Below are 10,205 nucleotides of genomic sequence, written 5' to 3'. Positions count from 1 at the left end.
TGTAATAATAATTTAAAAATATGTTTGTTTGTAAGATTCTAAATTTATAAACATTCATTTAAAATAACTGGCAGCTGTGTAATGGTTCAGAAAAAAATATATTTATTTAGCCAATTTTATGTTTAAATCATCACTTACAATCAGACTCCAGTCCCAAATAAATAAATAATTGTATGACTACAGGAAAAGGAGAAGGAAAAAAAATCTAAATATGACTCCATCTCATCATATGAAAAAACAAGTTTGTAATAGTTTTACATGAAGAGTTGTTTTGAGATAAACTGAAAAATTAGAAGACCATATTAATTAGTCCATTGAGCATTCTTTAGTAACTAACTCATTCAACAAAATTTAGCAAAATCTTTTGTGTGAAATTTGTGATGCAGTTTGTTAAAACTAAAAATATTCCCGAAATCCTTTATAGTCTCAAGGAGCTATATTTCACTGATTAATTATCAGAGTATAAATATTTTTCCAAAGGTAAAAAGAATTCTAAAGGTAAAGTTATTCTTTTGCTACAGAGTCTGTAAGTCCCAAACTGTAGAATTCCACAAACATAAATATGGCAGTAGTAGGTATTCATTTAATCTCTCTTAATAAAAATGGTTGAGTAAAACAGAACTATGAATTACTTTGCACAACTCATTTTATTTCAGAATTTTTATAAATTTCAAATATTTCCAACACTTATATTTCCACCCCTAGCATTCCTCCAATCTCCAAACTCCCACAAGATGTCAAAAATCTATGTATGGTTGAGAAAATTTTTTTTTTATGTGACACATCCAGTGACGTATCATACAACAATCTATGTACCTTTCCTGCTTTAAGATATTATTATTATCTGTGGTTTTGCATTATATGCACAACAGTTGACCAAAAGACAATTTTAACAATTGTGAGGTAGGTATCTTTTAAGACGGCCTCCAATGATCTCTGCCTTGTATTTACCAGCTCTGTGTAATCCTTCCCCCTTCAGTATGGTTTGGATTTATTAATACTTCTAATGAATGGAACATGACAGAAGCTTGTGATGTCCCTAGTAAGGTTAAGTTACACAAAGCCTATATGTTACATCTTAGTTCCCACTGTATCTCTCAAATACACACTTTCTGGAAGGGAAGCCAGCTACCATATTTTGTTCTGTAGATGGGTCTATATGGCAAGGACCAGAGGAAGCCTTTGTCCAGTAGCCCAGGAGGAAAGGGCCCTCAGTCTAACAGCTCACAAGGACTAGGTACTGTGAACAACCATGTTAGTGAGCCCCAGAATTAGACCCTCTTCCAGTCCAGTCTTCAACTGAAACTGTAGCCCTAGGTGTTAGTTTGAGACAAGTACATGAGAACTTGAATGAGAGATGCTTTGCTAAGCTTTGCTCAGATTCCTGATACACAGAAACTATGATATAAAAAATGGTCCTTGATTTACACTGCTACATTTTAGGGTAAGATACTACACAGAAATAGATGACTAGTGCAAGTTGTTTATAGGATGCTAGTTTTAATTTTTCCCAATGATGACATTTATAAAATTGTACAGTTCCAGATACTTGCCTTTATTCTCACAGCTGGAGTTTGCAACAACTTAAAAATATATTTAACATCCAAAAAAAATGTATATTCAACATGGATGGATTCATATTAACCAAACCCATAAGAAATTTCAAAATAATACTTTTATAATTTTAATAAGAATTAAAATTGCTAAGAAATAGAACTGTCAGGACTTTGGCATTGTATTGTTTCCGTTCACATGCTGCAAATGTAAAATTGCATAAACTCCAAATTTTCAATCTCAGAAAAAGACACGTTCTTTTTTGTTTCTTTTGGTATCAAATTTTGAATATTGAATACTTGTATAAATTTCGGAGATAATTATATATTATGCCTTTAAAAAATCTGCCTAATTCCAAAAAAAACATATTAAAATAAGATGAACTAACTAAAAATAGTTTGGTATGTTATTTTGAAAGAAATCTTGCAAATGCTGGTAGATAGAAAGTACTCTCTGTGTCCACATTAGCCAGATGGCTTTGTATGCTATAAGAAGTTGTTATACTTGTGTGAAAATAAGAGGCTGGTAGAATTAAATAACTGATAAAGAGGAATGATAAATATGGGAGAAAACTCAGATGGCTTTAGATTTATTTTTAAGGGCTAGTAACAAGGGATATGGAGGATAAAAAATGTTCTTAACTAATCAAGGTTTAATTTAAAACTATAGCAATAGACTTATATGACCTAGCGACATAAAAAGGTAATAGAAAACGAAAGAGTAAAAGTAAATACATATTTTAAGGGAGAAAGAAGTACTTGGTGCTTAAAAGAGCCGTCTGGAAAGATTCCACGTTTTCAGAGCCTTATAGCAAACAAACAAGTTAGTTGAAACTCTTCAAAGGATAGCCTGTGGGGAGGAGACAAAGAAAGAATGACTGCTAACCATGATACCTGGGATGTATGACCAACCAATTCACTGCCTCTTTTGAGTCTTAAGGGCATGAATCTTAATCTGTAAACTGGGGGACAAAATAAATACCAAATTCTAATTTTTTAATTTAATCTAATAAACTTCACTTTGAGCTATAATCTTGCATGTGTGCTAGAAAACCCAATGTTACTATTGGAACTCCTTTGTCCTCCCTGGGGCCTGTGCAATAATTTGGAAAGTACTGCCTCAATGGAACAATTATGCACAAAATTTTATTTTTTTCAACGTTTATTTATTTTTGGGACAGAGAGAGAGAGAGACAGAGCATGAACGGGGGAGGGGCAGAGACAGAGGGAGACACAGAATCGGAAACAGGCTCCAGGCTCTGAGCCATCAGCCCAGAGCCTGACGCGGGGCTCGAACTCACGGAGTGCGAGATCATGACCTGGCTGAAGTCGGACGCTTAACCGACTGCGCCACCCAGGCGCCCCTATGCACAAAATTTTAGACTGCTCTTATTGCCCCTGAAGCTTAATGTCCAACCTACCTGGATGCATTATGCAACCATCCCCTCTGAGGCCTTGCTACATCCTTAAGTTACACAAGGATGTAAATCCTTAGGATGTAAATATAAAACAGGGCATGAGTCAATGATATATCACATGCCTATCTGATCTCAATAACCTTTCAAAAAAAGAAAAAAAGAGGTAAGGTAGAAATCTATCATCTTTTCTGCTATTCTAAAAATGTTCTAAGGAAAAAACCAAACAAAACCAAAACAAAACTCTCTCATTTTGTGGATAATGTCCCACCAAATGAGAATTGAAAGGGAAGAGGACAGGAAAGAAGGTTATACAAAACTCATTAAACAAGTTAAAACTTGTTAAATATTAATATTCTCTAGAGTATGAGAGCATCAGAGAACTGGCTACCATGTTGGAATGGGGTAGAAATGGTGGGGGGAACTACACAGTAGAAAACAAATTAACATCAAAATAAATATTCACACCACATTTTATTGGACAGTTAGAAGGTGTGATGTGTCCCAGAAAGAAGAAATATATAGAGTCCTTAGGTTTAATAAACTAAAATATAGATAGAAAAGTAGGATAGCATCACAATTCTTAAAATAGATTCTGAAAATATTTTGAAAGAATAATATAAAAGATCAGAAAAGAAATCATTTAGAGCCTCAAAGAATAGATACAATTATGACAAACAAGATAGAGTTCAAGGTACTCTGACTTGCTTAAAAGGGGGGGGGGGAATGGAGGCACAGAGGAACGATCTACAAAATCTGAAACATGTATATGAGATAGATATGTACTGAAAGAGAGAACTGGTCCACTGATGCACATGTTTGTCTTAGAGTGGGTGCCCTAGAAAATACAGCCTGAGGAAAATCTTATGTAAGTTAATAATTTAGAAAGTGGTACAGAACTCGAGAATGCAGTATTGATTGAAAGAGGTAGTAAGACTGAGAAAAAAGGGAAACAATTTTGGAAGTACATATTGAGCTGGCTACCACTTTTTAAGTTATGTAGCTTATAACTAAACATCTCAGAAATTTTATCTGAGAAGCTATGTTAATTTCTGGAAATTCTTTCCTGCTGAAGGAAAGATAAATTATTGATCTTTTGACCCTAGTGTTAAATCGACCAAAGATTTTTCTTCCCCACGCTTCTGGTTGCAAATGCATGAGCACAATGTAAGTCCTGTGGAATCTTATGACTACGCCACAGAGAAAACCTAACATTGCAACATAAGGGTGTGCAGAATGGGCAAGAGACATGGTACTGATGGTTGTGCACACATGAGGTCACTCTCCATGGCAGCTAGGATGACACAGTTTGCCAAGTGTTCTGGTACCAAGAGGATCTGTGGTTGTACATAAAAGTTGCTCATATAGTCTACACTGGCAACAGGAATCAACCTTCATGGCTTCAAATACCCAGTAACTACTCAATAATTTAGATCTCTTTTGGTGAAAACCACATATTTCCACTACCTCCCCAGAGACAAAATGCAAATCCATTTGTCTCAGTCTCCATGAATGAGCTGTGGTTCCCACCCATGTAGCCAATCCCAAATCTGTATTTGGCTCGCCATCATTTTCTTCCTCAACCATCCATCCTAGATCTCACTTTGTTCAGCACTCCCATTTGTCTGGATTATTTGTCTAATGGGAGCAAACCAGACTCTTAATTGTCTTATCTTTTTTTGATTCCATTTCCTGCAATTGCCCATTTACAGTTATTCCTGGAATTGAAAAGCCAGGTCTTTGCACAGTAAACTCCATAGATTTTAGGCATACTCTTCTTTAACCCTATTGTGTATCAGTATTCTTAGCCTCTTATGATAATTAGTGTGAATTTCCCCTTGTCACCTGTCAATTATCAGTATAATAACTTCTTTCTATGGTAGATCCTTCTGATCCACCAGGATAAGAAGTCAAAAGTGTCTAAGTGGTAGTCCCATTGTTCAGTTCATTGGAATGCTTCTTGTGTTCCTTGTAGTGTGGCCCCTTACTCCAAATTCAAGATTTCCAGACTTGGATATTCTAGATATCAGGGACACAGTAACCTATATTGGCCATTTGGTCAAAGTATATACTAGTGCCTCAGTCCTGCATGGTTCCATCCCTAAACTGACAATTTAGTTTGGCCTTTCATAGGCTGTTCCAACATTCTACCTGTGTAGCTGTATCGAGTGACAGAATATATAGTATCAACATGATGATTTTCATGTCAGGATGAGCAGGTTAACAATGACCTGAAGGAGCACTGATAAAGCCTAAGGATAAGAAATTGATAAAGCACTACTGTCCTCCCCACATAAAAGCAAAATGACTTTAATCCTTTTTACTAATGGGGTTTGAAAAGGATGCGTTCACTAGATTAATAGCTTCATAAAAATTGCCAGAGGTTATATGGATTTGCTACAGTAAAGATGCCACATCTGGCAATACAAATAGAGTCTGCCAATTGGTTAAATTTAAGGTAATGCAGAATGTGTCAGGCTCTCAATCAGATGGAGGAGCCACCAAATGTGGGTGACACAATAAGGTGGAGGCCAGTGGCACAGGTGATGGAGGATTTCACCCAAGGTAGAACAAAGGAGATAGACGTTTATTGAATACACTGCAAGGGAATTGTGGCCAGGATAAGAAAGGAGGGACTGTCTACCACAAGGCAGCAGTACCGGGCTAGTTAAGGGCGGGGAGGGTGAGGAGGTATGCAAACATATGGAATTTTCCTTTTTTAGTGCTTGTGTCCAGGTGTAAGTAAACCACTGGTCAGCTAGGGCTTATGGATATTTTGAGATGGGTCACCGAATAGGCCTGTTTGTATTCAGCCAGGGAGTTGGGGGTTACTGTGGACCCTTCTTTCTTACTCGGGTTTCCATTGCTCAAGTTTGTTGCCTAAAAGCGACCTCTACATGGAGTAATCTATCACACCCCAACTTCCCCCCAACAAAGGGGGAGAACCCATAAATGTATAGGACAAGAAATTGTATCACCTTTAAGTATTTGAGAGTGTTCATAATCTCTGCCATTTCACCAAGGATACATAGCATGACTTCTGGTTTAGTGCCTTGACTGATATGGAAGAGATGGGAGCCAGGGAGAGTTTCAGGAGCTGCCCCTTATTCCTTTATGCCAAAAAAAGCTCTTTACATTACAAACGAGGGAAACTGTGCAAGTGTCATGCCAGCCGTTTGATATAATCACTCTAATTTTGTTCTTAAATACTAGGGATAACCTAAGTAGTAGAAGTGGTTCTGATGACAAAATTCTGATTTGTCCAGGATTAGAGTTCCATACAACCAACCAGAAAGCTCTGGATACCAGCTGAGTGTCCTACAGTTCAACTCAGTTTGGATACTGTCAACCTGGGGATCGCATCAGATCCCATAGACCAAGGGTTCAGTCTTATGAGACTGCCCCCTGACACACCCACCCATTTCAGATGCCAGTTGCAAAGCCAGGTTGTTATCTGTGCTTCTGACCAACAACCACTTACAGACTGGTGGTTCCCACAACCTCTTCTTGGGTTCCATTAATTTGCTAGAGCAGCTCACAGAACTCTGGATACCTATTTAATCACTAGGTTACTGATTTACAAAGGATATTAAAGGATACATACAAATCAACAGCCCGATGAAAAAATACATAGGGTGAGGTATGGGGAAAAGGCACAGAGCTTCCATATCCTTTCTGAGTAGCAGTCTTCCCAAATTTCCACACATTTGCCATCCCAGAACCTCTCCAAATCCCATCCTTTGGAGGTTTCATAGAGGCTTCATTATATAAGTATGCTTGATTAAATCACTGGCCACTAGTGTGATTGGGCTCAAACTCCAGCCCCTCTCCCCTCTCTGGATATCAGGGGGACTGAAAGTTCCAACCCTGTAATCATAGGTTGGTTTCTCTCCGATGAGCTCCCATCCATCTTTGTGTTCCAAAAGTCATTTCATTAACATAACAAAAGACTCCTTTATGGCTTTCATCACTTAGGGAATTCCAAGGTATTTAGGAGTCAGAAACAGAGATGAAGACCTAAAATGTATTTCTTATTATAAATCACAATGTCACAGTTATGTCTGTGTACTCAATGGAATGATTGACTATGAGATGGACTTGGGTCAAGATTTCATTTATCACGGATTTTTTATGCCTCTATTCTGATTGAAAGACCTTGATGGCATTTCACATTCCCTATCAATAGTTTCAGAATCACATGTGTATCTGAGAGCCCTCATAATTTTACCCATTGTATATTTATGTTGGTAAACACATGCAGGTTTACTTAGGGAAAACATTTGGAGGGATTTTTATTTTTATTTTTATTTGAGAGAGAGAGAGAGTGGGGGGAGAGGCAGAGAGAGAGAATTCCAAGCAGACTCCATGTGCTGTCAGCACAGAACCTGACACAGGGCTCAAACTCATGAACCATGAGATGGTGACCTGAGCTGAAATCAAGAATCGGACGCCCAACAACTGAACCACCCAGGTGCCCCAGAGAGATGTTGATTTCATATTCTTTTAGAACGTTGCAGAACCTGGTCTCAAGGGACCCAGCTCCCTCTGTATTTGATAGGTTGGAGATCTAAAAACTTGCTAATATAGCAAATGAGTAAGAAACCATTGTTTTTAGTTTTTGAGCTTATTCTGTTTGCTTTCTTTATTTATCTAGTGTTTTTTTTCTTAATTTTCCAAAGAGTTGATAGTATTATCATATGTAAAGAATGCTATTACTAGATTAATAAAAAGAAAATCATAATAGAGTTTTGAAGACTCACTGCTGTACCAGATAAAAATGTTCTATGTACAAAATTGTCAAAGAAACCATCAAATATAGTGTGAATTCTAGGAGTTTTATATGAATATATATTTGATGATTTTGAAATTTAAGACAGGAAAATAATTGCTTGGGATAATATTTATGTTTTTTTCTAATAGCTGAAGCATTCTGTGTTTTGGCAAAGATAGAAGACATGTGAACAGCCAGATATCAGAAAGGAGAATCTTACTGTTTTCTTACCAAAAAACTTCACCTCATGGGAAAACTAAATCAAACCAAATCAAATATATAAGTCAGTAAAATCACCAACTTAATCAAATTTATATTTGAAGAGGAAAGGGACCAATGCTCCATTACAAGTGATTACAAGTATGAAATAGATAATTCAGAAGGCAACTAAATAAACATAAGTAAGAAAGTATTTCTCTGAAATATCATGGGGATGTTGACACAGATCAGAGGAACACTTTTCTTTCCTTTTTTTTTGTTATTATTTTTCCTAAGACAATTTATATAGCACTATTTCAAATTAAGAAACAAAGTCTTCCAGAAATTCTAACATAGGAAAATGATTGTGGTTAAATGGGTATCTGTGAAATATTACGGACTGAGAATAGTGATTACAAAAAGGACATTTTTGAAAGTAATGTATGTAATTGATATGTGGTGATTTGGCAACAGTACATGGCAATGGAAGAACGCCTATGTGATAAAATATGAACTCAGGACAGAAGTAGTTTCAGGTATTTTGGTGAGAAATAAAAGAGGGAGATCATAAATAATGTCAGAGTGTTTTCTGGCTGAAAGACACAGTGTTTTCCCAACCTAATGAAAAATAACACATAGACACAAAGTAATGACCAATATTAAAATGTGTCATTTATTTCATCATTAGTTCATAAAATATTTAAAAATTTTGTAAGAGTTTCTTCCACCATGAGGACTAGAGCATAGCACTTGCCTGTCAGGTTCTCATTCTCATGGGGGAGATCGACCTGTAAACTTCAAATGCTACAGTTTTATAGCAAGATTTTATGGAAATACACACAAAGAACTTTGTAGCACTGTGTTCAGTTCTGTATGTCAGCTATTCTGAGAAATGTTAGCAAATTCTAAAATGTATAAAGAGGAAACTAAAAGTTAAAAATCCTCATTGCACCATAAACTATTGGAGTAAGTGAGCTTGGTGAGATTATCATTTTTAAAAATATATTTTACTTACAAAGTTCTTAAAGAGAAGCTTTCAGAAAAGGAGTTATTGATACAAGTTCTTTGGAGACTGTAAAAGAAGGATATCATCCTTCATTTAGAAAGATATGGGATATATTTTGAAAATATTTAAATACCAGTGAACCACAAATGTCATATTTATTCTATTTGATAGTAACCTGTTATCATAAAGCAAACTTTTAAGAAGATTTCCAATAAGATAAAGAACTTTCATGTAAATATTCAAGATTACTTTTAATTATCTAAATAATATTAATAATAATTATTATTATTTTAGAGAGAGAGAGTTTGCATGAGAACAGGATATGAGCAGAGGGAGAGAGAGAGAGAGAGAGAGAGAGAGAGAAAATCTTAAACAGGCTCCACGCCCAGCAGGAGCCTGGTCCCACAATCATGAGATCTTGACATGACCTGAGCTGAAATCAAGAGTTGTCATGATTAACCAACTGAGCTACCCAGGCACCCCTCAAATATTATTAAGTTATAAACTTGAGTATCATTTTTACTTCCAAAATATTTCTCAAAAATGGTGTTTGTTAACTTTGTATTTCTTGGAATGCTGAACTCACTAATTTTCTTATAATTACACAAACTATAATGTTGCTGATGCATTTATAAAATAACTCAGTCAATAAGAACTATATATACTCTTATTTAAAACATTGTGACATATTCTTTCTTGCAAGTTTATGGAAGTACAAATAAATAAATAAAATGTGACTCTAACATATTAAGGTTCAAAACAAAATTCAGCACTGCAACAGAATTTCAAAATTTATGCATAGATTTTCAAGAAGTAGAATATATAAATTTTCATTCCATGCATGCATAAAAATGCACATATTTGTTAATAGTACATAAGTATGTAGTCTGTATAAATAAGTTTGTACAAATCATACTGTTTTAACTTATGCTTTTATAGTTAATAACTTACACAATACTTCTATATTCATGAATATAGAAGAAGTTTAGTGTGGATGCCAAAGTATGGAATCTGAAGTTAAACTGCTTGGGTTGACTGCTGTCTCAAATATTCACAACTTACTATGCATTATTATGCATTACTTAACCTTTCTTCACCTATGGAAACATGCTTCCATATTTTGAATATAACTTAATTTATTTGACCAATCCCAATATATTAGGCAATATAGGGTTTCCACATTTGGTATTATAAGTTATAAATTTTATAATAAACAGCCTTGTGCATATATGTTTATGTGCATAATTGTCCAGTCCATTCTC

The sequence above is a fragment of the Felis catus genome, chromosome A1 (assembly GCF_018350175.1).
Source record: "Felis catus isolate Fca126 chromosome A1, F.catus_Fca126_mat1.0, whole genome shotgun sequence".
Taxonomy (NCBI): domain Eukaryota; kingdom Metazoa; phylum Chordata; class Mammalia; order Carnivora; family Felidae; genus Felis; species Felis catus.
This window is presented reverse-complemented; position numbering follows the sequence as displayed.